The sequence below is a fragment of the Ambystoma mexicanum genome, chromosome 2q, assembly GCF_040938575.1.
Source record: "Ambystoma mexicanum isolate Mex_15411 chromosome 2q, UKY_AmexF1_1, whole genome shotgun sequence".
Classification (NCBI taxonomy): Eukaryota; Metazoa; Chordata; class Amphibia; order Caudata; family Ambystomatidae; genus Ambystoma; species Ambystoma mexicanum.
The window spans coordinates 1,269,709,527-1,269,737,495 of record NC_090924.1 but is presented as its reverse complement, the minus strand read 5'-3'; the positions used below and the strand labels follow the sequence as shown (position 1 = coordinate 1,269,737,495).

Genomic DNA, 27,969 nt, shown 5'->3' with positions numbered 1-27,969 from the left:
GAGCTCTGTGTTTTTTTAAACACTTTTGCTGGTATTTCAGGGATAGTGCAAAATATGTTAGCAACAAACTGTATAGTTTAAACTTTGTTTGGGAGATTTTGGCTATTTTCCTGCTGCAAACTTGGGACTCCACCATAATGATAAATTCCCATGGAACCAATGGTATCCGGTTATATTATCCCCATACATATGGTTGCCGGGACAATGCTGTGGCGACTTTATATATGGTGACCATATATATGGGAGCAAGGGTAACCCCTGCTCCCCTTGAAGAAAAATAAAAAGGTTTGGGTGGGTTGGGGGGCGGTTCCCCGCATGTTCAATGTGATAATGTCCCTGCAAATCACGGCCATTTTCTGGCGACATTTTTGTCAGACAACATTTTTGCAGGGACATTATCACATGGAACCCACCCAAACAAGCTTGGAAGCAAATGAAGGCACTGCATGCATAGTCGCTCCTATCAATGCTGTGCCGCTCCCCTCGTTGCACCAATCCTTCCATTGGGTTCATCCGCTGTTGTACACGTCCCTCCCATCACTTCTCCACACCATGTTATTCATCTATTCGTCTTCTTTCACGTGTGTGCCATGTGCCCGTCCTCTGGCAGATCAGCACATGCTTCACTTGCGGTGTCGTTCCCTTGGGCACACCTCTTTGCAGCTGTGACCTCACCTGACCTGCCTTCACTATTTTTCAGGGACGTGTGCTCCGAGAAGGGTCTAGAAGGGGCGTATTCTAAACGTGGACGATTTGACACATTTTTAGCCAACAGCGCTTGTATGCTAAAACTTGTAGGCACAGACCTACATTGTAAAACATTAATCTAGCAGCTCCCGTCATGAAAAGGTACCTAGAAGAGTTAACACATGTGACAGGGATGGATTCCATGTCCCCTCCCTCTGTCCACAGAAACGTCATTTACGTCTCCAGACAATCAGCGCTATGCAAATAATGAAGATTGCCTACTGTGTTCCAGGCGGGCGGCGACGAGATGTGAGTGTAATTGAGGACAGCGATCTGTGCCCCAGTGGGGGATCGGGGTACAGATTAGCGCAGAGTATCTCGGGACTCACCAGGGGTGCCTCTTGGACCGGCCCACTGCTAGCGCCGAGAAGCCTTCAGCAGACTCTTCTCGGCCCCTCTATCAGTCACAAAGACGCCCTCCTGTGAAGATTGCGAGCCACGTTTGGCTCGAAGACGCCCTCCTGTGCAGCCTGGTGTTCACATTTCCAAACGCGACCGCTCGGTTCTCCCGTGAAACAGAGGCGCGGGTGTTAGACGTATTCAGGGGAGTTGCTAGGTCTGGAAAACACCCGGGGCTAAGCTGATGTCGGGACTGGGGGCTAGCTAGTCTTTTGGCTGTAGCTCCTGGGATTCTATCCGGGGCTACAACCAAAAGATCAGGGGCTATAGCCCCTTAGCCCCCCCCTAGCAACGCCCCTGCACGTATTTACGGGGACTCTCTTTGGCAATTGCAGAATTTTAATTTTAATTCAGCTTCTTTTATTTGTGTTCTTTAGAGTGTAATCAGTGGTCGAAGTGTATGAAAAGAAGTAGTGGAACGTCTTCTTCTTCGAAATTATCGAAAGCGTGGGCGGACCCACGCAGGCGCTTCCCCGGCCTAAGTTCCCTGCTGGCCTGCCCTCATCCCCCCACAAACTCGCCACGCCCCCTCCCACGTGGAATACAAATCCCCCAAACACACACACCTGCTCTTTAAGGGAATGTTCAGGTGCAAGTTTCAACTTCTTCCTACACTTTTATTTTAAAAGTAAACCATTCCGGAACGGTTTCTTTTTAAAATAAAATTATAGGAACATAAAACCTTTAAAAAAAAGTTGAGGAGCGCTGCTCCCAACCGACCTCGTGCCATACATGCTGCGCTGTGCGGCCAAATATTGGGCACTTATGTAAGCAGGTGAGTCGTCAAGATTTGAAGGCAACAGTGGGCATTGGGGCAAAACTGGCCATTTAAAAAACGCTGAGACAGCGCTTTTGAAAGATGTGCTTCCAAGGTTTGATTTTGGAAATAGAATGAGGCGATCTTTGACTCTAAAGCAATAATTTTTAATTGATTTTATATAATGCGCTTAATACCATCGACTGCTTTCTAAGCGCGGGATTGGGATTCAAACCTGTGTTGCCTGCGTTGTCTTGTTTCCAAGACATAGAGGCGACAGCCCACAGCTGCGTACCCCCCATAGTTGCAGGCATCCACACCGCATTCATCATGCTGGAACTTCCCCTCCACCGGCTCTTCCTCCCCCCTCCCTGCAAGGACCTCTTGAGAATTCCCCGAAATAAAGAGGCCGGGCCAGTTTTCAAAGGTGGAAGTCACAAATGCTGTAGCAAGCTTTATTGAAGCATCAAGCCAGGAGTTCTGTTACAGGTGATCCACCACGGTGAAGGATTATTCTACGCTGGGTGTGGCTTCTTAAGCACTCCCCACCCCCGTCAGTATCCAGGGCACCCTGCCGGATAGACCCCTCCCTCTCTAGGCATTCCCTCTCTACCCATGGCCGTTATTTTAATTACTTTTTATTTTTTTTAAAAAGTCTGTTACTTTTCTTCTTTCTTTTCTTCAGAAATTTCTCTTCACATTCTATCCTTCCATCCATTCATTCTTTCTTCACATTCTATCCTATTTCTATTCATTAGTTTCTTTCTTCACATTCTACCCTTCTTTCATTAGTCTCTCACTTCTCGTTCTATTTTCCCATTTCTTTCTTTCCCCACTTGGTGCCTCATCCCCTCGTCTAACCCATCCCCCCTTCTGCCATTCCCAAGCTCTTCTTACTCCCCCAGTGCTTTCATCCCCTTTGGTCTTGTCCATTCCCCCTCTTACAGTTTCCTTTCTCAGTTCTTTCTTTTCCCCCAATTACCTATCCATTCCCTCCCCAAGTTCTTTCTAGGCCCCACATCTTAGTTCTCCAAATGCTTTGCCTGCCGCCCCCCAAATCCTTCTATTGCAATTCGATTCCATCTTCCAGTACCCCCATACCAAAGCAAGTCAATTCCAACCACCCAATTAATTCTAGACCTGAAATCCTTACTTCCCCAATGCCTTTCCGTCCCCCAACTCTTCCCATTCCCCAACTCTCCAATTCCCCAACTGCTTCCCATTCCCCCAATTCTTTCCTTACCCAACTCCTTCCTTACCCCCATCCTTATCCATTCCCCAAACCATTTCCTTTCCCAATCCTTCCTGTAACCAAGTTCTTCCCATTCCCCACTACTTCCCCTCCCTTTCCCAGTTTCCGTTCCCCCATTACTTTCCTTTCCCTCCATTTGCTTTCATTCTCCTTCTCCCTAGCTTCTTGCACACCCTGCATTGGAGTTGGAAGGACTTCCAAGCCCTCTTCCCCTTTCCCCGGGCCTCCCCTGAGTCTAGTCCTCGTGGGCGCTGTTCTTCTAAGCTATTGACTGTACAGTACCCTTTGTGGTATATGTCAGCGCTTTCTATAGGGATCGACCTGTGACTCTGCCATGACTCTCTGCTGTTTACCGGCGGCATAGAATCTCCCCCACACACCAGGTCGTGGCTCGCCCTGGGGCAAGGGACTTCACACCAACCTTTGCTTAACACACACATTCATGACAACATTGATGCCATCAGAAGTGCCACTCCCCCACGGTGAACTCCAGTCGACCTGGCCCCCTACCATGGGACTAGGATCCCTCTGTCGCAAAAACCCCAGTCACCATCGAAACCTACATCAACATTTTTTCGCACATGACCAATTAGTGTTGTGTGTACCAATGCATATCATCGCACCATTTGCTCTGCCTTTCCCCCTTAATCGCCTACATCAACTGCCCCTCTTCGTGGACCGTACATTCAACAAACCAGCCTTGATCCAAATTCAATATGCTCACATTGTGGTGGTGCATGCTGGTACTTGCATTCATTGCTTTAATGTCAGGTAACTGGAGCTAATAGCACCCAACTGGATCCCACACCACCCCACGGGCACGGCGGCCAGCAAGAGAAGACAAACCAGCCTAACATCCCGCCCAAAGAACCAACAAAGCCGTATCGACATCGATATCCTTACTACCCGTTGCCTGTGATTACTGCGCTCTTCGCGCCCACCCGACACCATGAGTTGGCCGTGGTGCAAGCCAAACCATTTTGCATTCCGCTTCTATCTATAACCAATGCACCTGTCCGGTGGAACGCAGCATCCCCCAAACCATTTGTAACACTACCGCGGCTCGATGGTTGCAGATCCCCTGAATGAAATGCAGTGTGCAATTTCCCCCTCAATTCCAGCTGTCATAAGAACATACAGCCAAACTGTAAGTGCATTGAATCGTCTAAGCATTTCCCCTTCCCGTAGTTTCTTTTGGTTAACTACAACCCTGCGATTCACGTATACAAATGCACCCTTGCCATCACAAAATTCCCAACCTCACCATCCAAGCATCCCCAACCAACATGTCCACGACAAAATGCAACATGCGCTACTCCCCCAAACAGAAACTACGACTGTTAGGCAAAGTTTGTATGCAGTATCCTTTGGGACCACTACACACAACTAGAACTGCAGGTGTAAGCAAAACCAACCTTTGGTATAAGTATGTACTACACAGTTTTGCTAGTGTTGCTGAGCAGCCAGGCTTATCTCAAGAGGGGAATGTGAGCTGTAATGATGTTACACAGAGTACACAGAGGTCTATGATCACAAGTATTCAAATAGACTCTTATACTCAAGGTTTCTTGGTAAAACACTTATTAATTTATCTCACAGTCAGTTAGAAAAATTCACTAAAAGGAGGCAATATACATCACACAAAAATATACTTCAGTACTTCACACTATCAGTTTCTGAGACATTTAAACTACTTTGAAGGAGGAGCAAAATGGCATTCAGAGTGTTTGAAGTAGGAGCAAAAAGGCATAGGTTAATGAAAAGAAGCTTACAATTATTCTTAGACAGTGCAGATAGTTTGAGTTCACCAGAGGAGTCAATTCAATGCAACAGGGTAGGCCAAAGTCAATGGGCTAATGTCGTGTATAGGATAGGCAGTTCTGGTAGTTAAACGGAAAAGTCTTTGCCAAAGTTCTCGAAAGTAGTTTGTAAAAGAAAGATTCATATGTTGGGTCACAAGCTGACTAGGCCTGCAAGTTGCCAAAGATTCAAGCACTTTCGCAGTGAGAGGTAAATTCTCTCGGTTGGGTTTTCACAGTACCTTACAATGAACAAAAAAATTGTTTCTAGCAGTTCCTGCAGATCTCGCTGTTCCTGAGCCTCAGTCGTGGGTACAAGAAGGAGGATGTCGGGGGACTCCTGAACTGCACTGGGACTGGTCAAAAAGCTGGCAAAGGCAAATCTTCAATTCCGGTAGCTGTAGACAAGCACACAAACTGGTGTACCTCTTCCTGGTTATTCAGTTTCCTGCAGCACTCTGAGGAAAATACAACCAGCTCAGAGAATGGTATCCAAGAGGCTTAAGGTTCTAGTTGATTGGTCCCACCAACTCAGAGGGTGAAGTCGCCCTGGAAGGGCTTCTCTGTCGAGATGAACTTGGCATTTCAGACCTGCAGCAGGGCTTCACTGGGCAAAACAACGGTCCAGGAGTTGCAGCAGCCGTCCTCTTCCAGCTCGTCTTTGGTTCTTTCGTTCCAGTGGTCAACTCTGCCTTCCAAGCCAATAGACTTGCCTTTTATCCAGTTTCCTCCCATTCATTCCAGCCTAGCTGCCACTCACCCAGCAGGGTGGCTGTCCTTGCTGGACAGTCAGCCAGCCAATCATGCCAGAGTGCATGTGGGTCTCCTAGGAGATTAAGCACAGGGAGTTTTGGGCACCTCCCTCACTCACTGCCAACCTCAGACACTCTGGCGCCAGAGGCGGTCTTCAGTCCTGAAGCCCGCCAAAGGCGTAGCAAAAAAAGAAGACCGGGACCTGTTTAAACAAAGGGGGCTCAGACGCCATCTTGAAAAACATGGCACCCGCGATTTAACCCTATCGATGTCCACAGTCGGGAAAAATCATGGTAGTTTGTTGTAAAACCACTGCCACCAGCCATTTCGAGAGGAAAGGGTAGCATTTGACTGCTACATGAGTTTCTAGACATAGGGGATACTAAGTAACCCCTCCAGCACTCTATTGTAAGATAGGGTGTGCTGGGTCTGGGATTTGTCACTTTACTTTCTCTGGGAAACAGTAGTTTATCCCAAATAAGGTATTTAAACCTTGGGACAGCCTAAAAGGCTTCCCCTGTGGCACTGCAGTGATGGTGCTGTGGGACACAAATGAAAAGATGATGCCTATGGAGTTGTCTAAAACTCTATAATCAAAGAACACAAGAGTAAAACACATTCAAAATACATGAGAGAGTGGGAAAAAAGGCTCACACTCTCTCCAGGTAAAACAAAGAAAGTCCTCAAAATCCAGCAAAGTTGCTGGGGGTCTCTAAGGTGAAGGGAATTAGCACATTTATGAGAATTCTTTCTAACATCGACACACAGAATGCACGGCGAAATACACCCGTACCCCTCTTTAATGCACCGCGAAACACACCCACACCCCTCTCCCACTTCCGTGCTCCCAGCAAGGGCCATACTCTGCACTGCATCTCCCGCCTGCCCAACAAAGCATCCTCTATGCTTGCAATTTTTGCAGGGCTTCCCAAATTGCAACGACTGCGACCAACAAGGCCATCCCCAATGCCCCTTCAAACCATAACATGCAGCAAATTGATTTTTTGTGTAGCATGCTTTCACTTATAATACAATCATACTGTAAGTGCCTTAATCTTCTATGCACTTCATTTGTAACGTTCCCCGCCATTCTGCAGTTTCTTTTGGTTAACTACAACTGTGCAAATACCCCCGAACTCTCTAGTGTCTGCCAGCGCCACCAAACCAAACCAACCTCCAAATTGATACCCCACCCATTTCCTGATGGAAATTCATGACTCTGATATTTACCTCCACAAACAACCCTGGTGGTCTCTGTTACCTTTCTCTCCTTGATTAAACTCCTTTCTTCGAACAGGACAATGGGATCGGCTTCCTTCCTCTGAACCAAGAGGGTGCACCCGCCTTATATAGCCCCCCTCTCTGGTACTGCTCCCCCTCTGCACCCCCCCGTGACGTGCTTTCGCCTCTTCCCTCCCCCGCAAGTGGGGTGGCCACATAATCCGTCCCTCTTTCCTTTCCAAACCCACTGGTTGGGCTGGGTGGGCGTCACCACTAAGAGCAGCGTCCACCATTCGCCGTCCTGATGGTGCATTCGCCTGACAAACACGTTGCCCCTTAGCTATCCTTCCTTACCAGATGCACAAATGCGCTCTTGTTGTCGGGTGTGACACCATAAACTAGCCCTGACTCACAATCCAAAATCACACGGCATGCAGGGAAATGTAGGCTCATGGCATATGTGAAATACAAAACATTTACATTGTGCTTTTATATCCTGATTCATGTCGGAGTACAGCTTCTCAGCCCGGGGTATGTGGTATCGAAATGGTATGTTGCCCCTGAGCTAACCTCCTGGCCCACAGGCTATACATCCTGGATTGCAGAGTGCTGCTGGCTGCAAATCTAGTTCTGACTGAACCGAGCAAATGTGACATGGTGTCTCGTGGCAGCTTGTGAGGGCCATGCTTGTTTCAGAAACTTTGCATTTTGAAACGTATAGTTCAGATGTTCCACCTGGCAGAAGGTGATCATTTTGGGATGTTACATGTCTGTAAGGTGTCTTTTTGTAAATGTAACATTTGGTGAGGGAAAAACATAAATCACGTAAAAAAAGCAGATGTGGTCATTCTACTATTTTTAAAAATGGATTGTACAGCAAAGGAGAAAATAGGGCAATAGAGTGCAGCTGAGGAGAGAGACCTAGGACGGTGGTCTGAAGATGGCGAAGAAAAGGAATATAGTGCCCCCCCAATGAAATACACATGGTAAAGGGATCTCATTAAAATAAATAAAAATGTAGTCAACATGTTTTACTGCAGTATCTTTGTGCTTGCCTTGGGTCCTGCTCCAGAATGGAATGTATGAATGCTGGGTGCGTGCATGGAAATTAGAATGTGGGTGAGCGTGGAGCAGGAAGAGGCAGTTGGAAAGGGACAGCAGTGGTAGCAGGGAGTACAGGGTCGTTTGTGTAAGTATAAATAAATAAGTGTACTTACCTTCAGTTAACTCATGCTCATCTGTATTAATGGCCTTCCGTTCTCGGCCCGAATGTACCCTAAATGAGATTGGTGTGTCTGTGGAAACACTGATCTCGAACCCTATGAAGGCTAAGCGAGCCTTATTTGACTATGATTGGTCTCAGAATACTGACACATTTCACTCTTACCCATCAATGAGCCACCTGACACATGAACACAGACGAAGAGGAGCCTTGACTAGGATCCTGTTACAATTTCCTAATCGCCACTAAAGAGGCATCCTATTAAGGGTGAGGTGGAACTTACTACCAACCAGGGAAATCCAGTTTAGGAGATTGCTTATCATGGCTGAGTTAGCTACTTGTAGGTTTTGTATGGCAAAATTGGAAACCTTAAGGCATCTGGTGCTTGAATGCCTCCCACTACAGGGCTTAAAGGCATGGTGTAGTAAAATTTTTTATTGTCCCTACGGGTCGACCATGTTTTTTTAAGCCTAAGTGGCTCGATTTTAGAAAACTTTCCTATGGACCTTACCCGAGTTTTCGTCCATTAGACGCACGCGAAAACAAGCACCAGGGAGCCGCCATTTTCTGATAATCCTATCTTTTCCCCGATCGCCCTGGCTGACCTGCTTTTGCGGCACTAAATCAATTCCCCCGCCCCTGAGCCTGACATTATCAAAACATTCATATTCCCCGCCTCTCTCCGTGACGTTACTGTGCTAAACAAACTAAAATAATTTATAGCGGTGGTACTGGTGTCTGTTCACACGGGCTACAAGCGGCGAAGGTAGCTGACCAGAGCACTGAAACGAGTCACAGAATACTCAAAGTAACACAGAGAGAGGAATGGAATCGAAAATCTGCTGCTGTGTGTTGTGAAACGGTCTGTTTATACTTATTGAGGAAAGAGGCATCCTGCCATTTCCATGGCGACACGTCATTAGCTGAAGCGCAGCGAATGTTGACACGAGACGTGCTTTGGCGTTGGGAAATGGGCGGTACGAGTCTGCTGATGACAGGCTCAGGGGCGGGGGAATTGATTTAGTGCCGCAAAAGCAGATCAGCCAGGGCGATGGTGGAAAAGATAGGATTATCAGAAAATGGCGTCTCCCTGGTGCTTGTTTTCGCGTGCGTTTAATGGACGAAAACCCGGGTAAGGTCCATAGGAAAGTTTTCTAAAATCGAGCCACTTAGGCTTAAAAAAACATGGCCGACCCGTAGGGACAATAACATTTTTTACTAGACCATGCCTTTAAGAACCCAGCATCTGGGGCCACTAGCAATGAACCTATTCCTTTGTGATGAAGATATGATATGGAAACATTGGGCCTCATTACAAGTACTCCGGTCCGGAATTAACACTGCCGGTAAAACCATACCGGCACCGTTTGCATGTCCGCGCAATCATGACCCGCGGCCCCGGTAATAGCACCACCCTAAACCGCCACCGCGGAAATAGGGTTCCCCTTAATTCCGCCTGCACGGAAACCCCTCCGTTACCGGCAACACGAAACACCGTGAGGATCACAACTAGCGCGGACACGGAAATACCGTGAAAAAAATGGCGGAAATACCGTGATCACGGTGGCGGAACCGCCGCCACCGCGAACATGGCGTTATACACTGCCGGCTGAACTGAATCAGGGCACAGGTGCACCAAATCAGCCCAGCTGGACCTAGCAGGCCACTGGGAGCCTACAAAAGGGCCACACCCAGCCCAACACAACACAGAACCATGCAGGCAGCAGGGCTAGTAGCACTGGGACTGGGCCTACTCAACCAACAGGCAGTACTGCACATGGTGGCAGCAATGGCGCAGAGGAGGAGGCGTAGGCGGAGGAGGCGCAGGCGGCAACCAGCCAACCCTGCAGCTATGGCAAACCCCATTGCCCAGCCAGCCCGACCCCGCCGCCAGCCACCAATACCACGCATCAGGGCCTCACCCTGGAACCTCACCCCAGGACAGATCCACACCCTATACCGGCTGGACCGTGCAACAATCATGCACATCACCGCCATGATTGAGGACAACATCAGCAGCCTAATTGACACCCCCACCGCCATCCCCCCCCTCTTGAAGGTTGTCTCAGTTCTGCATTTCCTTGGCACTGGCACCTATCAACACACGGTTGGTGAGCTGCACGGCATATCACAACCGTGTTTCTCAAAAGTCCTGGTACAGGTACTGGATGCCCTGTTGCGCCATGTGTCGGAACACATAGCCCTACCCCGCACCCTCCCCGAGGTCATTGCCACCAAGTTGGCCTTCCATGCCATGGCAGGCATGCCAAATTGCATAGGCGCAGTTGACTGCACCCACGTCGAGCTGACAGTACCACATGCAATTGAGGCGGTGTTCCGCAATAGGAAACAGTATCACTCTTTGAATGTCCAGATGGTTTGTGATGCCATGCAACTGATTACACACTGCTGCGCACGTTTCCCAGGCTCATCACATGACTCAATGGTACTGCGGAATTCCACGTTGCCACGGTACATGGAACGCTATGCTGGACAAAGCACATGGCTATTGGGTGAGTACAGCTGACGATGCTACAACCCTGTCGGAGTGGTGTGTGTGTGTCCAGGCAATGAGCATTGTGAGTGTGCCGCTGTGACCGCACATGCATCACCCCCCTTCCATCTACCAAATACACAGCGGATGCCAAACATCATGAAGGAAGACATGACAGGGCACCACAATGTGCCCGTGCACACGCTGCCACAGCCAATCCCGTCACTGTCCCATGAACCCTGTGCCACTGCAGACACCCACCCTCAATTGAAACACTGCCCCAAAAAGCACGAGAGGCGTGCAAATGATACGACGAGTATTCACTACTTCCGTACAGTGGAGTCACTCTGCCATGTGTGGACAGCACCGCACCATGACATGCACACAATCAAATGTCACCCGCAGGGCACAGCAAACATTCAAGTTAATGTGTAGGCCCATATGCAGTCAGCGACATTCCTCGTGATGGCCAAAACATACCTCCAGACACTGCATGGTTCATATGCATGAATGAATGATGATACAAGAATGCACAGCAGCAGATGAGGACATGATGCCACAAACACTGACATGTTCCCCCATCTACATCCCATGTAGGTGATGCGGGATATGCACTCACGCCATGGTTGATGACACCTGTACGGAGACCAAGGAACAGGCATGAAGAGGCATACAATAGGGCACATATCCGCACACGTGGAATGATTGAGAGGACATTTGGACTGCTGAAGGCCCGTTTCCGCTGTCTGAGCAGATCTGGCGGATCACTGCTGTACAGCCCAGTGAAGACGGGCAAAATCACGCTGGTATGTGCCATGCTGCACAACATATGCCTGCGCAGGAACATCCCAATGCCACCAGACGCAGATGAGGAAGATGGGGATGGGGATGGGGATGGAGATGGGGATGGGGATGGGGATGGAGATGGGGATGGAGATGGAGATGGGGATGGCATGGCACCGCCTCCCCCTGGGGGTGCACATGATGGCCAGAGAGCACGGGATGCCCTGATTCGCATTTACTTTTGAGTCACAGCACATTCACAGTAATGCACAAACATGGTGACGACAATGAATTAATAGTTGCACTGCAAAATAAATGATCAATGTCCACACATGTATGTCTTGATTTGAAATGGTGATGTATTGATGTAATCACAACAGGGAAGAAGGTGCATTGGTTAGGGAAGCTGTACACCCGGGGCCACCCACCACCCAAACGTGCCCACCCCCACCCAGAGCCCATTGTCCAAACCCCCAAAACTACCTACCCCACCACCCAAACGTGTCCACCCCTCTCACACCCTTGTAGTCCACATGTGTCCTGCACTGCCCCACACACATGCCATCACTTCCGTGTGCGCTTCTGTGCAACCTTGCCCAAGGGACCCGTTAGCCTACTCGAGCGCCTCCTTGGACTGGCAGTAGTGGAGCTAGATGGGGTGGTAGTGTTTGATTGGCCAGAATCAGGGATTGAGGGCATCCGTGCCAGATTTGCCTGTTGGCCAACCAACATGGCCTCCACAAGCCTGGAGGTGTGGTCATTGCCCTCCCGCACATGGCGTGCAAGGGTCACTATGGTGCTCGCAAAGCGTCCTATGGACCTCGACAGGCGACGCACTGAGGCGCTGTAGCTCTCCCTCTGCAGCCTGGATTCCTCTAGCTGCCTCTCCACCAGCTGGGTGAGGGTAGCCTGCTGGTCCTCCATCCGCTGCATGCGGGCATTCAGTTCGGCCATGGATGGGGTGGGCGACCTCATGGGACTCCCCAGTGAAGTGGGGCTGAACCCCAGCTCATGGAAGGAGCCCAGGTCTTCCAATGTGGGCATCTCCCCCTGTGGCCCCGTTTCCGAGTGCTCTTGCGGGGCACTGTTATCACTGCAGGCCGCCCCCTCTGCAGTGCTGCTGCCTTCGGTGTTGTGTTGGGTGGCCATGATAGGTTCCTGTGGCACCTGTCTGGACTCAGCCAGTGTGGAGATGGTGGGGATGTTGGTGGTGGTGTGCTGCACATCTGTTGTGGCTGGTAATGTGGCCAGTGGTGCAGAACTGCCGGCAGCATCCTCCTGTGTGGTGGCGGTGGCTAGTGTACTTGCCGATGCTGATTGGCTGGCCTGTTGTGCAGTATCACTGTCACTTGAAACGGCTGTGGGGACACAAAGGGCATGCAATTAGTGTTGTTGTGGTGGCAGATGGGTGCATCACATGCGTCATTAAGATTGTACATTGAATAGTGTTAGTCACATGCATCTGATTGCTGGTGTCTGCATTCAGTGATATTGGTTGCCATACGGATCATAATGGGTCCTTTGGCCCACACATGCACTGCCTGGGGGGGGATTGTTAATGGGTCCTTTGGCCCACACATGCACTGCCTGGGGGGGGGGGATTGTTAATGGGTCCTTTGGCCCACACATGCACAGCCTGGGGGGGGGGGATTGTTAATGGGTCCTTTGGCCCACACATGCACAGCCTGGGGGGGGGGGGATTGTTAATGGGTCCTTTGGCCCAGTACTCACAACTGCATATTTACATGTGGCATTCATGTTTGGGCACTTACCGGCATCTGCAGGTGGGCTCACTCCTGCCTCAGCCTGCCCAATCCCATGGATTCCCTCTAGGTGGAGGACGCTGCTGCAACGCTCCTCCCATGCTTGCAGCCTCAGTGGGGAAGGGGGTCCTCCGCCTGTCCCACTGCTGCGTTGGCGGTGCGTGGAAATGAGGTTGCGTACCCTCAGCCTCAGGTCGTCCCAACGCTTGTGGCAGTCCTTCACGCTCCTCACTGCCACGCCCACAGCGGTGCACTTGCGTGCAGCTTCGGCCCACACCTCCTTCCTCCGCTGCTGTGTGGCACGCCGTTGGTCGGCGCTGAACAGCATCTCAGCATTGTCCACAATGTGCTCCACCAAGACGGTTAGCTCCGCCTCGCTGAAGCGCTGTTTGCGCTGCCTCTGAGCAGGAATCCTGGCAGACATGCTGGTGGTCCCTTTTGGCTTCTCAGAGTCAGGATTGTGCTTGTGCTGGCTCTGGATGGCAATGGATTGTGCTTTTATATGATGGCCGCCTCTCTGTTTCCTGTTTTGGCGATCATGGTATTTCCGGTTCCGTGTCCGTGGCGGCGGAGGCGGAAACGGGTTTTGCGCCACTTGTGGCTTCGTTATTTCCATTTCCGTGGGGTATTCCGTGACGGCGGTAACAACGTTTCCGAGTCCGTGTGGTGCGCGCGACCGACAGCGTGTAATCAGGCGGTTTTTCCGCACCCTTGCGGACACGGAAACGTTTTTACCGCCATCACGGATTTTGCACGGTCCCGGACTGGCAGGTTGTAATGAGGCCCATTGTCTTGAAAACTTTAATAAAAAAAAAAGATTTTAATATTAGTCTAAATTGTGACTTTTTACACAGACATACATTTTACATATAAAAAGCTTTTTATCAAACCAAAATACAACAAAGAAATATCACGCAATCACAGCAAGCATTATATACAGACCTTTTTAAAAGAGAGATAATAATTCCCAAAGAACAAAGAGAGTAAAAATAGAAAGAAACCTAGACATTCAAATTCTTATTAAAAACAGGAAGGAAAAAGGAGAAAGAAAAAAAGGAGAAAGAAAAGAAAAGTCTTCTAGGTCACATTCCCAGTTGTTTTGAGATCTTTTAAGAAACATTGAAAACTTTAATATCCAGGAAGGGTTGGCCTTAGCTGGTTTCATTAAAACACTGAATTTGTAGACCTGGTAAACTGATGATACTCGGCAGGGGATGTATTTTATTTTTACTTACTTGAAGTGACTCCCCAACACTTCATTCCCCCACAATAGTGTCCAACCAAATCAATTTAAATGTTATAATCAGTTCTAAAAACACATATAAATCAATGTAGAATCCTGTGTCAAAAGAGTGAAGCATACATTTTAGCTAATTAACGTTCTGCTGACACAAAGTGTTGGGGGCAGTGGGCCTCCCTCATTCTCTCCATAGACTCATTCTCCATAGACTCATGCTCCTTTTCTGCACCTGCTGCAGCAGTCATCTCAATTTCTCCTTTCATCACACTCCGGTACCTGTCCTCTTCTTCCTGTTTTAGCCTCTTCAGAGTCCAGACTTTCTCCGCCATGTCCAAACCTCTTCCACAGGGTTCGTTTTGAGACCGACTCGTCACCAATATTATAATGCAGGAATGAGGGTTCTTGAGGCTGCAAGTTGCTTCATAAGTAATTTATTCAGTTACAGAAAATCAGGTTACATCAAGTCATTAAGTATTAGAATCAAGGGAGCTCAACATTCCACGCTGACCTCATCACTCTCATGCAGCATGCATACAGGGAAGGGAGCAAGACACAACATGTTGCAGCTAACCAACTATCCACAACCTTTCGGACATAAGCCTGCCTTTCCGTCCACGTTACCAAAATTGGACAAGGATGTTTAGAATTTGCGTGTGTTTCCAATCTGTTCAGATCCCTTCTGGTGTGCTAGAGGTATGGGGCTGATTGATGGTTTAGAAACCAATATTCATCCTTGGACCACTGGTGCCCCGGAAGTTGATTTGTCACAAGGAGTACTGGAGAAATTATATAAAGACTGTGGGCCAAGAGAATTTAACTGCGGAAAAGAAAAGATTACTTCTCTTGCACGCTCTGGGACCAGAAGGGCTACGTAAATATAGAGGACGTGTGACTCCAAATCGGCTAATACCAACTTGAGCTAACTACCAAAAACTCCTTTGCTGGAACCAATTTAGTTAGCATATCATTACTTGAATCAGCAAGGTTGGCAAGCATAGGCCAGAGTCAAATTGTGGGCAAAGACCAGAGTCACAAGGAGTGGCATAGATAAAAAAAAGGAGGAGATCTGGCCACTTGCACCCAACCTATTCCCACTTATCACATGGATCAGAATCAGAATAACCAAATAGTCAAACAATCACAACTTCAATATAATAATATTTAAATTGGTCATTCTGATTCCGACTCATGTGATGATAAGTGGGAATAGGTTGGGCACAAGTGGTCAGATCTCCCCCTTTTTTTTAATGTTGAGAACTGCCTGAACTGACAGATCTTGAAGCAGGGAATTTGAATGCACAAGAACGCACCATAAGACAGTTGGACAACTATTACACCCCCAGTTGGACAAGTATTACGCCCCTGAAATCAATGTTGCAATAAGCGAATATAACATTTAAGGATCCAAAGAGAAGGTGAAAGCATGGAGGAATATGTGTCATCGCTCAAAAAGGTTGCACTCACATGTTGTTTTGGGACAGTTATAACAACAGAGGTACTGATAAGAGATTAGATAATTATTCACATGAAAGACTCAGTCATCCAGCAACGCTTGTGGATGGCAGGAGACCCGTCGTTGCAAGTAGCGCTGGCCATAGCAAAAAAGATTTAACAACCTCAACTGTGCTCCAAAGAGATAAGATGTAAGAAAAAAGAGGCACAGCAGACACAGACTGAAGGTCAAAGTGATAAGGACATCGAGTAGCGGGCTCATGTCAATGTGATAAGAAGTAAGAAGGAGTGAGGGGAGAAAGAGGAGAGGGCTTCTGGAGAAGAGCACACAAAGCCTAAAGAACATGAAACAAAGAAAGGTTATGAAGAATGTTCTGCAGAAATATGATGCAAAGCAAAAGGATGGATGCTTCATATGTGGCAGGGTTGGTCACTATGTGACATCAAGGAATTGCGCTGCAATAGGACAAACGTGTGCTGCATGTAAGATGAAGGGGCATTTTGCAGTCGTATGAAGAAATAAGAAAAGAGTATCCCGAGTACAGGATGAGACGGACTCCGAAGAGGAAAGCGGAGTAGTGGTTCATGAATCCGGGTGCCACAACTGGAAACCCCCTAGGTGTGATATCCTGATTGAGAATTGGAGCTTGAGGGTGATGGTTGATAGTTGTTCCCCTTACATGATCATAACAAGCAAAATGTGGGAAAATCTCAAGTTCAAGGGGCTTAAGGCCAAAGTATATCAACCGGGCTTAAGAAACCCTGGAGGATTTGAAGACTGCAGAATGTACATCAGTGGCTGGATAAAGAGCATAGTCAAGTTCAAGGACCATTGTGCAGAACTGATGATTTACATAGCCCAAAAGGGTGTGAACATGCTGCGGCTTTGAAAATTAGATTAGATTTGCGTGAAGCTGAACTGGTTTTGCTTGTATAGGGTGAAAAGGGAGAAAAGAAGAAGGAAAGCACTGGTGGGCGTGAAGCAACAGCTGCTGAGGAGATAATGGATGTCGTTCACGCCAAATTCGGTCTACTCAAGGGTAATGCTCACAAAATCATTTTAATGCCAGATGCAGTTCCAGTAGTACACTAGAAGGCAAGACCCATTCCGTTCACTTTCGTAGACAAAGTTGAACAAGAACTGGACAGGTTGGAAGGTGAAGGGATAATTGAGAAGGTTGAATCCTCAAAGTGGGCGAGCCCCATAGTGGTGGCACTAAAGAAGAATGGGAAACTTAGGATATATGTAGACCTGAGATACCTGAATAAGAACATTCATGTGGCCACATTTCCCCTACCAATCATATCCAAAATGTTGAACTGCAAAGGAGCAGATGTTTCCACGACTCTGGATTTGTCAAATGCCTATCATCAAATCAATTTCATAGAGGATTGTAGGGATTGGACTGCTTCCATCACTCTGTTTGGAATGTACCGATATAGGAGGATGCCGTTTGGACTGGCGTCAATGGTTGTAGTGTTTCAGAGGGCTATGACACAAATACTTAAAAAATTGGAAGGGACTTTAGTGTACCAGAATGATATTATTGTGTATGGAACGGTTGAGAGAGATTGATGAGAGGATTTAATCAGTGTTGTGCAGGTTGAGTGATAAATGTTTGAAAGTGGAGAAGAGCAAGTGCAAATTCAAGGAACGTCAAGTGGAGTATTTGGTCATGTGGTAGGTGGAAAGGGGTATAAGCCCAAAGCAGATGCCATGTAGGCCATTAAAAGCGCACCTAATCCCACAAGCAAAGATGAGCTGAGGTCGTTCTTGGGATTATGCTAGTATTACAACACATTTGTGAGAGCTTTTGCTAGCCTGACCGAACCAATGAGAAAACTACAGAAGGAAAACAAATTTGAGTGGAGTGAGGAGTGTGGAAGGGCTGTTAAGCTCATACAGGATAGCATTTCTGAGATGTTGGAATTGGGAGGATTTGTAGCAGGGAGGAAGACTAAACTCACTGTAGAAGTCAGTAGAATTGGATTGGGTGCCGTCTTATTGCAAGTGGTTGATGGCTATGAAAGAGTGATTTGCCATGCTTCTAGAGCGGTAACTGAAGTAGAGGGCAGTGTCATGGCTACTGGGCAAGGACCCAGTACTTCACTTCCTGCAGTTTCCCAATGGACCCAGTCTTGGTGCCTTTGGCACCAAGCTCATTACAAAGTGTGCTTTGCACATAGAACACAGAAGGCACGTGCAGCAAGTCCGGGCGTGGAGCCAGGTTATATAAGCCGGCCCCACCCGCATACTGGCGCTTCGCGTTAGTCTGCTAAGAGCAGTGTAATGCTTACTGACGTCCAGAAGACCCTTACCTGGTTCAGCACGTGCGTCTTCAGTCTCTGGATCCCTCCAGCATCTTACCTGGTCCAACACGTGCATCTTCAGTCTTCGGGAACCTCCATTATCTTACCTGGATTCAGCCACACCATTGCTGGAAGCACTGCCATCAGCTTCCCACTCTGCAGCCGCCGCACACATCTTACCTTGAAGCCTCACCATCGCTGGAACCACTGCCATCAGCTTCCCACTCTGCAGTCGCCGCGCGCATCTTACCTGGATTCAACCACGCCACCTCTCGAAGAAGCACTGCTATCGCTTCCGACTCTACAGCAGCCGCATTCATCTTACCTGTCTTCTTGAATCCTCAGCGGGTGATGCCCAACATCCTTACCTGTCCCGAACTCCCATCAACACGGGGCCATCTTCGGGCACAGCACCCATGCAGATTTTCATCTCCGGCAGCCTGCAGGAGTTCGGAAACCGCTCACCAGCTAACACCGATCAGCCGCACCTGCAAAGGGAATAAGAAACACAAGGTGACCAATCACATAGACTTTAACACGTTAAAGCAGCGCAACTCACGAACTTGGCGCAACTTGTGGAATTGTCTGCTTACCACCAGTGGGTCATCCGGAATAGACTTTTTCACCATTCCGCACTCCTGAGCCATCTTCATCGCTAAGGGGGAGAGAGGGCTAAGGGGGAGAGAGAACAATACATGGTTACGAACAATAATCATTGGGGAAGAATTAACACAAAGAATACGGGTGATAAGCATAGTTATAAACACTACCTTCAGACGGAATGGTCGCAGACGGCCTGGACCTTCACAATCTGGACCACTGATGCAACTAGGTCTATCCACAGTGCCCCTGCTGAAGGAAAGCAGGACGGAGAGCTCATCCTTACATAAAAAAAGGTGAGCTTGCATGGGCAAACTCCTGCGTACTACATTTTGGCACGAAAGGGTCGAGGGGAACCACAACACCACCACGCTATACTCACTGCCACTCATCTTTTCTCAGGAACAGTTCCAGCATTCCGGGTCCACGAAAAGCAGCAGTTGGCGGAGAGAAGCGATCCGAGGGAGTCAACTCCTGGGAGGGCTCCAACCGTGCCCCAACGCCCCCGCAGAGACCAGGTGAGCGTAACAGAATGCGAAGCCTCTCCGAATCTCTGCCTGGGTGCTATGAATACCTCTGAGACCAACCAGTTAGCCCAATTGCTGGGGGAACTATGGGCTCAAGTGCATGCCTCCAGACAAGAGACAAACTCTTTAAGAAGGGACTTAATCGTTGCTCGAGAACGAACCGACGAACTAGCCAGACAGGTGCTTCAAACTCATGCAGGGCAGGTCCCGTTACCTGGAATCGTGCCAACCCCTTTGCCACCATCACCTCCAGTTCAAGTGGTACTCCCAGGGGCTGTACCATTGGCTCCACCTGAACGGTTTACCGGCGACCCCAACAAATTTGCCATATTTATGAATCAGTGTCGCCTGCACTTTTTGTGCCGCCCAGGTGCATTCCCGAACGATAGTTCCAGGGTGGCTTTTGTACTTTCATATCTAGGAGGCAATGCAGCGGACTAGTCAATACCCTTGGTCAACCAGGACGACCCTGTGATGCACAATTTTGGGGAATTCCAACGGGAATTGGAAAAGCTGTTTGCGAGGCACACCCAAGGATAGGCCCTGGATAACAAACTGTTGTCCCTAAAAAGGGGAATCATGATTTGCTGACATATATAGCCACTTTCAATCGCCTCATTGCACAAACCAACTGGCCTAAAGAGAAAAGGACCACATTATTTTATTGAGGACTATGTGGGGAACTAAAGGATGTGTTAGCTCAGGTGGTCAACCCTCCTGAAGCCTGTGCAGAGTATATCAACCTAATGCTGCAACTGGATCACAGGTTACAAGACAGAAAACTGGATTGCACAAGAACTGAAGGGAGACCAGTCTACATGCGACTCAGGGACAATCCAGGCATGGCCCACGAAACAACTGAACCTATGCAGATCGGGGGGTTACGGGCCCCTATATCTAAGGCAGAGAGAGAGAAAAGGAGGCAGCAACAACTTTGCTTATACTGTGGCAAGGCAGGACATTTTCTTCGAGATTGCCCCACTAAACCACCCAAAAGAACTGTAGGTGCAACAGATAATACCGATAAGGAAGACACGGTTTCGGAAAACTCCAGTGCCCGACAAGGGTAGGGGTCCCCTTGACAAGAAGATAGTTCAGACCTCACATCTAGTCTTCCAGTACTCTTAGTTCACCACCAGCAACCATCAAGGGTACACGCCTTGGAGGCGTATATAGACAGTGGAGCAGTAGGTAACTATATTGATCAGACTCTAGCCACACGAATAGGCCTCCCTCTTCGGCATAAACCACAGGCGGAAAACGTGACTGCAGTGGATGGCTCCCAACTATCCTCTGGACCAGTAACGCAACACACAGAAAGGGTTATGCTGATATGTCAGGACGGTCATCGAGAAGACATCTCTTTTGATCTTATTGGAGCACCACAGTTCCAGATGTTCCTAGGAATGCCGTGGCTAGAGACCCATAACCCCAGAATTGACTGGAAAACACGAGTGCTGACCTTTCTGCAAGAATGCGCCAAAACTTGTTATCGTAAGGATATGCAAAAACCCAAATGCAAGGCAAAAACACTTCTGGCTCTTACTGGTGACTTACCTATGAATATTTAGACTATCAAGATGTATTCCAAAAAGAACTGGAAAATACTTTGCCTCCACATAGACCCTACGACTGCCAGATTGACCTGGTACCCGGAGCTCAAATCAGATCCCGTGCAGCCGAATATATGCTTTGATGCAGCAAGAAAATCAACACCTGCGAACCTATCTAGACCAGTACCTAACGGATTCATCCGCCCATCTAAATCTCCTGCTTCCTCAGCGCTCTTCTTCATACCCAAGACGGAAGGTGACCTCAGAACGTGCATCTCAAATGTACACGAAACTGGACCTACGGGGCGCCTATCACCTTGTACGAGTTAAAAGTGGCGACAAATGTAAAACAGCATTACGGACCAAATATGGACTTTTCGAGTATCAGGTGATACCCTTTGGGTTATGCAACGCACCAGCGGCATTCCAGTTCTTCATGAACGATGTACTCCATGAACTACTGGATGTCTGTGTTCTTGTTTACATTGATGATATCCTGATATATTCACAGTCCAAAGAAGATCATGTTGGCCATGTAAGAGCGGTGTTGGAAAAGCTCTGTCAGCACCGGTTGTTTGCTAAACTAGTAAAATGCTCCTTCCATGTCACGGAGGTCGAGTTTTTGGGCTTCATGCTTCATCCGCGAGGGGTTCATATGAACACACGCAAGGTTGAAGCTATCCTTAAATGGCCATCCCCGACATCAGCCAAAGGGGTACAAAGTGTACTGGGATTTGCTAACTTTTATAGACGATTTATTCCACAATTCTCGCAAATCGTCCATCCGATCACATCTCTTCTAAAGAAGAACAAGAAATTATTTTGGTCAGCTGAGGCTGAAAACGCCTTTCAGGAATTAAAACAAGCCTTCACCTCAGCACCTATACTTCAACACCCTCGGCCTGATCTACCATATGTGGTCAAAACTGATGCCTCCAGTATTGCCATGGGAGCAGTGTTATCGCAAAGGGACCCTGAGACGGGGCAGCTCCATCCAATAGCATTTTGGTCCCGCAAGTATTCTGCACCTGGACGGAATTACGCAATTACCGACAAGGAGCTCTTGGCAATCAAGGGAGCCTTCAAAACTTGGAGACATTACCTTTTGGGAGCAAAACACACGGTTACTGTTATTACCGATCACCGTAATTTACAGTATTTGAAAACAGACAAGGCACAATCCTCGCGCCAACTCTGTTGGGCTTTATTCTTTGGCGAGTACGATTTTGTGATAACCTACCGGCCTGAAGTGCGTAACGGAAAAGCAGACGCTCTATTGAGAATGGGAGAGGACAAAGACGCCTTGAATCCATCCGATCCCATAGCCATTATTCCCGAAGAACAGATTCAACACCAGATAGCCGTCACTACCTGCTGGGAAGATTTAAAGACTGACCTCCAAGCTCAGATGGACCCGACTGCCCAAAGGAATGGTTGAGAAACTCCATCTGAAATAATCTGCTGTACTTCCTGGGAAGGCTATATGTTCAGGACAAGGAGATACGTACTAAGATCATAGCAAATTATCATGAGTCATTGGTGGAAGGACACCCAGGGATCGCCAAGACCAGAGCCAAGATCCATAAGAATTATTGGTGGCCCTCTTGGAGGAAGGATGTTGCCCAGTTCATTACCACGTGTGGTGTCTGCACACAAAACAAATCCCAAAAGCTAAATCCTGCAGGACTATTGAGACCATTGGAAGTACCACCAACGCCATGGCAAACATTGTCCATGGACTTCATCACCGATCTACCACCATGCGATGGGTTTAATACAATCCTGGTCGTGGTAGACCTATTCTCCAAAATGGCACATTTCATCCCACTGAAGGGGCTTCCCACCGCTGCTACTTTGGCCACAGTATTTTTGGAACAGATCGTCCGACTGCATGGTTTCCCATCCGTATTGGTTTCTGACAGGGGAACTCAGTTCGTTTCAGCCTTCTGGAGAAGGTGTTGTAAACTAGCCCAAATTGATCTTTGGCTTTCTACGAGTCACCATCCTCAAACCAATGGTCAAACGGAGAGGACGAACCAGACGCTCGAGCAGTATCTGAGATGCACGTTACAACAAACAGGGGGCTCCTGGAAAAACATTCTCTGATTAAGTGAGTTCGCCTACAATAACTCTATTCATACCAGCACTGGAGAAACCCCATTTTACACTATGAACGGTCAACACCCAAGAACATCTTCCTTTGACCCCCTGGACCAGTTGGAGAGGCCAGCTGTTACATCTTTGCACAAAATAATCACTCAATCTCTTAAAGAAGCCAGCGAAACTTAAATCGAGCTAGGAAGCAACAAAAGAAATGTGCAGACCGACACAGGAGAGAGGCTCCACAATATCACGTCGAGGATAAAGTATGGTTGGCGTCCAAAAACATTCCATTAAAAGGACCTTGTGCCTTTTGGCCATGATTCTTGGGACCATATCCAATTAAGGCCATCATAAATCCTGCGGCCATGAAATTGGATCTACCACCCAACATGCGAACCCACCCAGTTTTTCACATCTCTCTTCTAAAGCCAGTGAAACAGGACACTCGAATTTCGACACCACCAGAACCGGAGATCATCGCAGGTGTACTTGAGTATGAAGTAAAGAACATCCTGGACTCCAAGAAAATACGCTCAAAACTTTATTATCTCATTGATTGGGAGGGCTACGGGCCCAAGGATCGTACATGGGAACCTGCTGAATTTGTCCATGTCCCACCACTCATCAAACAATTTCACCGGAAAAACCCCACCAAACCGGGACCGGAGGGAAGGTCCACCGTGAGAGGGGCCTTGAGGGGGAGTGCTGTCATGGCTACTGGGCAAGGGCCCAGTACTTCACTTCCTGCAGAGTCCCAATGGACCCAGTCTTGGCGCCTATGGCACCAAGTTCATTACAAAGTGTGCTTTGCACACCGAACACAGAAGGCACGAACAGCAAGGCCGGGCGGGGCCCTATTAGTACGAGGCAAGCCACGTGCAGAAGACAGGAGGAGGAGCAAGGTGGGGCCACAAGTCTGGGCCTAAGGGGAGTGGCTGGGGCCAGGCTATATAAGCCGGCCCCACCCGCAGACTGGCGCTTCGCATTAGTCTGCTAAGAGCAGCGTAACGCTTACCGCCGTCCAGAAGACCCTTACCTGGTTCAGCACGTGTGTCTTCAGTCTCCGGATCCCTCCATCATCTTACCTGGTCCAGCATGTGCATCTTCAGTCTTCAGGAACCTCCATTATCTTACCTGGATTCAGCCACACCATCGCTGAAGCACTGCCATCAGCTTCCCACTCTGCGGCTGCCGCGCGCATTTTACCTTGAAGTCTCACCATCGCTGGAAGCACTGCCACCCGCTTCCCACTCTGCAGTCGCTGCGCTTCTTATCTGGATTCAGTCACGCCACCGCTCGAAGAATCACCGGTATCGCACACGACTCTGCAACAGCCGTATTCATCTCACCTGTTTTCTTGAATCCTCTGCGGGTGACGCCCAACATCCTTACCTGCCCCGAACTCCCATCAACACGGGGCCATCTTCGGGCGCAGCACCCACGCGGATCTTCATCTCCGGCAGCCTGCTGGAGTTGGGAAACCGCTGACCAGCTAACACCGATCAGCCGCACCTGCAAAAGGAATAAGAAACACAATGTGAGCAATCACATAGACTTTAACACGTTAAAGCAGCGCAAATCACGAACTTGGCGCAACTTGTGGAATTGTCTACTTATCACCAGTGGGTCATCCGGAATAGACTTTTTCACCATTCCACGCTCCTGAGCCATCTTCATTGCTAAGGGGGAGAGAGGGCTAAGGGGGAGAGAGAACAATAAATGGATACGAACAATAATCATTGGGGAAGAATTAACACAAAGAATATGGACAATAAGCATAATTATAAACACTACCTTCGGAACGGAATGGTCGCAGCCGGCCTGGACCTCCACAATCTGGACCAGTGATGTAACTAGGTCCATCCACAGCGCCCCTGCTGAAGGAAAGCAGGACGGAGAGCTCATCCTTACATAAAAACAGGTGAGCTTGCATGGGCAAACTCCTGCATGCTACATTTTGGCACGAAAGCGTCGAGGGGAACCGCAACACCACCACGCTATCCTCACTGCCTCTCATCTTCTCTCAGGAACAGTTCGAGCATTCCGGGTCCACGTAAACCCAGCAGTTGGGGGAGAGAAGCGATCGGAGGGAGTCAACTCCTGGGAGGGCTCCAACCGTGCCCCAACGCACGTGCAGAGACCAGGTGAGCGTAACAGGCAGGTACTCCATAATAGAAAGATAATTTTTGCTGTGTGTTTTGGGAGTGCACTACTCCGCAAATATGTGTGGGGCAACTGGTTTACCATTGGTACTGACCATAAGCCATTGGTGGAAATGTTGACAGTGAAGGGCATGTGCAAATCGACTCCTAGGCTGGCGATTTTGTGTATAATGTTACAAGACTGTGATTATGACATCAAATACGTGTCTGGAGTAAAGAACTGGATGCTCGATTTCCTCTCGAGACTGCCTTTGAAGATGGGAGGGTGAGTTCAAGATGATGAAGTTGAAGTAGTGGCAGGGGTTATTTCAAAAGAGAGGTGGGTTGAAGAGCGTCAGGCGGATGAAGTGTTGAGCAAATTTATGGCCTACATGATTAGAGGATGACCCAATAAGAACAGGTTAGATGAACATAGCTTACTGTTTTGGGAGGTAAGAGAGGAGTGCTCTGTCGAGGGAGATCTACTCACAAGAGGAGACAAGTTGAAACTGCCTGAAATTTTGAGAAAGGAACTCAGGGTCATACTGAGTCGACAGGTGCCAGGCAAAATGTTAGGTCAAAGTACTGGTGGCCTGTTATGGACATCAAGGTTGAGAGGTTTGTGAGGTGCTGTTGGCCGGCCCTGCCAGAACTCAGACAAAAGTTGCAAGGTGCACAATTCTGAGTCAGTAGTCATACACTGTCATGGGCTGCATCCAGTGCAAGTCGTTCTGGAACAGGTGCAGGTGGATCCATTGTGTGGAGCTTCCTTTGGTACAGGCTCTTTCCAACATGGCGGCGGATGTGCCGTGTAATGCTCTACTCTTTGCTGCACAGCATTCAGACGTCATGCAATGTCTCCTCCTGAACAAGGAAGTCTACATAGATGGTGTTGCCCGGGTTTCCAGCCCGTCGCTACTTTTCCACTGTTGACGCTCTGTGAGTTCACCTCCAGGTTTGCTCATAAACCTAGCTTTACTGTTCGTTGTCCTTCTCCTGTCTTCTGTGTGGTTCTTCTCCCATCTGATGCCTTGTTTTGCTTCATAGTGTCTTCCTGTACCGCCTCTCCTGCATTGCCATCTTTGATGTCTACGTTTGTCTGAAGCATTTGCATTCTGCTTTCCTGATGTCTGTTGCTGATTGACTATCCGGTGCCTTTCTTCTTTGCTTACCGGAATCCTGTTTCTTCTGCTACTCTGCTGACATGACTCTCCTTGTGGCTCTGCAATCTGGATCGACTTTACCTATGCTCGGATTCATCACCTGTAGGGTTTTCTTCCCCCAGAGGGTTTCCCTGAGACTTCTGTTGTCCCTGTCGTTCATCCTTCGGGGTCACAGGGTTCTTGGGGTGCTCCTTGCTGCCTACTCTGCCTCGGGTCAGATTAATGCAATATGCTTACTTTCTGACATGCACAATCCAGATGAAGCATGGGAACAATTACCTATAGACATTGTTGGCCTGTATGGTAATCTTGGGAGGGGGGAAACATTTCTTATTGTACTGGTGAACTACTGCTCCAAACGGAACGAGGCTAAGATGGTGAGCAATGTAAGCACGCATGATGTAATCAAGTTTTTGGAGCGAATATTTAGAAGGGCAGGATATCCCAAAAGAATGATGAGCGACAATGGAGTCCAATTCAGAAGTGATGAAATGAAGAAATATTACAGGTCTATGGGTACTGAGTGGAAGTTCTCAGCCAATTATCATCCCCAGACTAATGAGATATTGGAGAGGTGCAACAGGCAGGTCTTGGTTGAAACAAGCGATTAGGAATAATCTAGAGATTGAGGGAGTCATTGATGACAGGTTGTGATTATAAGGACATCCGCCCGGGGAGATACTGGGAAATCTCCCTTTATGATGGTGAGAGGAAGGAAGCCCAACATGGCGTTGAATCATGTATGGAGCAATAGTTGGGATAACCATGAAGAAGGTATGATGGAGATAAGTGAGTGCCGATTGGAAACAGGGCGGATCAAGCCAGGCGACTTGGTAAGGATTAAGAACGGTAGGTTGACAGGAAAAGCACGTTTTTGAAGCCTGTTGTGATAAAGGAAGTATTTACCAATGCTGTTAGAATTCAGGATGGGTCCATTTGGAATGTGGACTGAGTGAGCAAGTGGAATTGGGATGTTCCAAGAGAGAGCAGGTTGGTGCATGAAAACAAGAATGACAGCAGAGGATTCCTCCATTACGTAAATGTAGCCGTTGATGGTGACAGTGCCACAAGTGAGAATCCAGTGAACATGGGAGATGTGGATGACGGTCGGAGGAGCATTCAGTGTAGTTAAAATGACTGTGTTGTACTAAGAGGGAGGATGAGTAGATCTCCGATTTGGTCTAGAGATTATGTCATTTGTTGAGGAGATCCCCTTGTGGTCTTTCGAATTATTTAACATTTGAACTATTTAACTATTCAAGTTCTAAAGTGTGCATACTGTTTTATTTGGGGCATGGGGTTTACTGTTTCATTCGTTGTTTTGTGTTTGGTGGGAGTGGGGTGTGTAGTATCCCTGTGCTTGACTCGTGCTCTGCTCCAGAATGGAATTTACGAATGTTAGGTCCGTTCATGGAAGTTAGAATGTGGGCGAGTGTGGAGCAGAGAGAGGCAGTTGGAAAGGGAAAGCAGTACTAGCCGCAAGCACAGGCTCAGCGTATGAATGTATATAGGGGTATTTACAGAGCCCGAACTAAGACCTGAAGGCATCAAGGCACTAAAAAAAGGCAAGGAGCCAGGAAGACCACATAGCAAGAGAACCATTAAAACAAATATGTTTTTAGACCCTTAGGAAACTGGGCATTGTCGGTCGTTTACCGTAATATTACAGACAGTGCGTTCCATAGAGATG

General features: G+C 48.3%; 2 protein-coding genes across 2 annotated transcripts in view; one reads left to right on the top strand and one right to left on the bottom strand.

Annotated features, from left to right (window-relative positions):
- The window catches only part of CCNB3 (cyclin B3), a 252,761-nt gene extending 251,569 nt beyond the window's left edge, over positions 1 to 1,192 (bottom strand). Inside the window, exon 1 of the mRNA XM_069648671.1 lies at positions 1,077 to 1,192. The gene's annotated coding sequence lies outside the window, so the exon portion shown is untranslated. The remainder of the gene's footprint in view (positions 1 to 1,076) is intronic.
- Positions 1 to 27,969, top strand: part of AKAP4 (A-kinase anchoring protein 4) — an 858,685-nt gene that overhangs the window by 48,043 nt on the left and 782,673 nt on the right. The window lies entirely within an intron of this gene.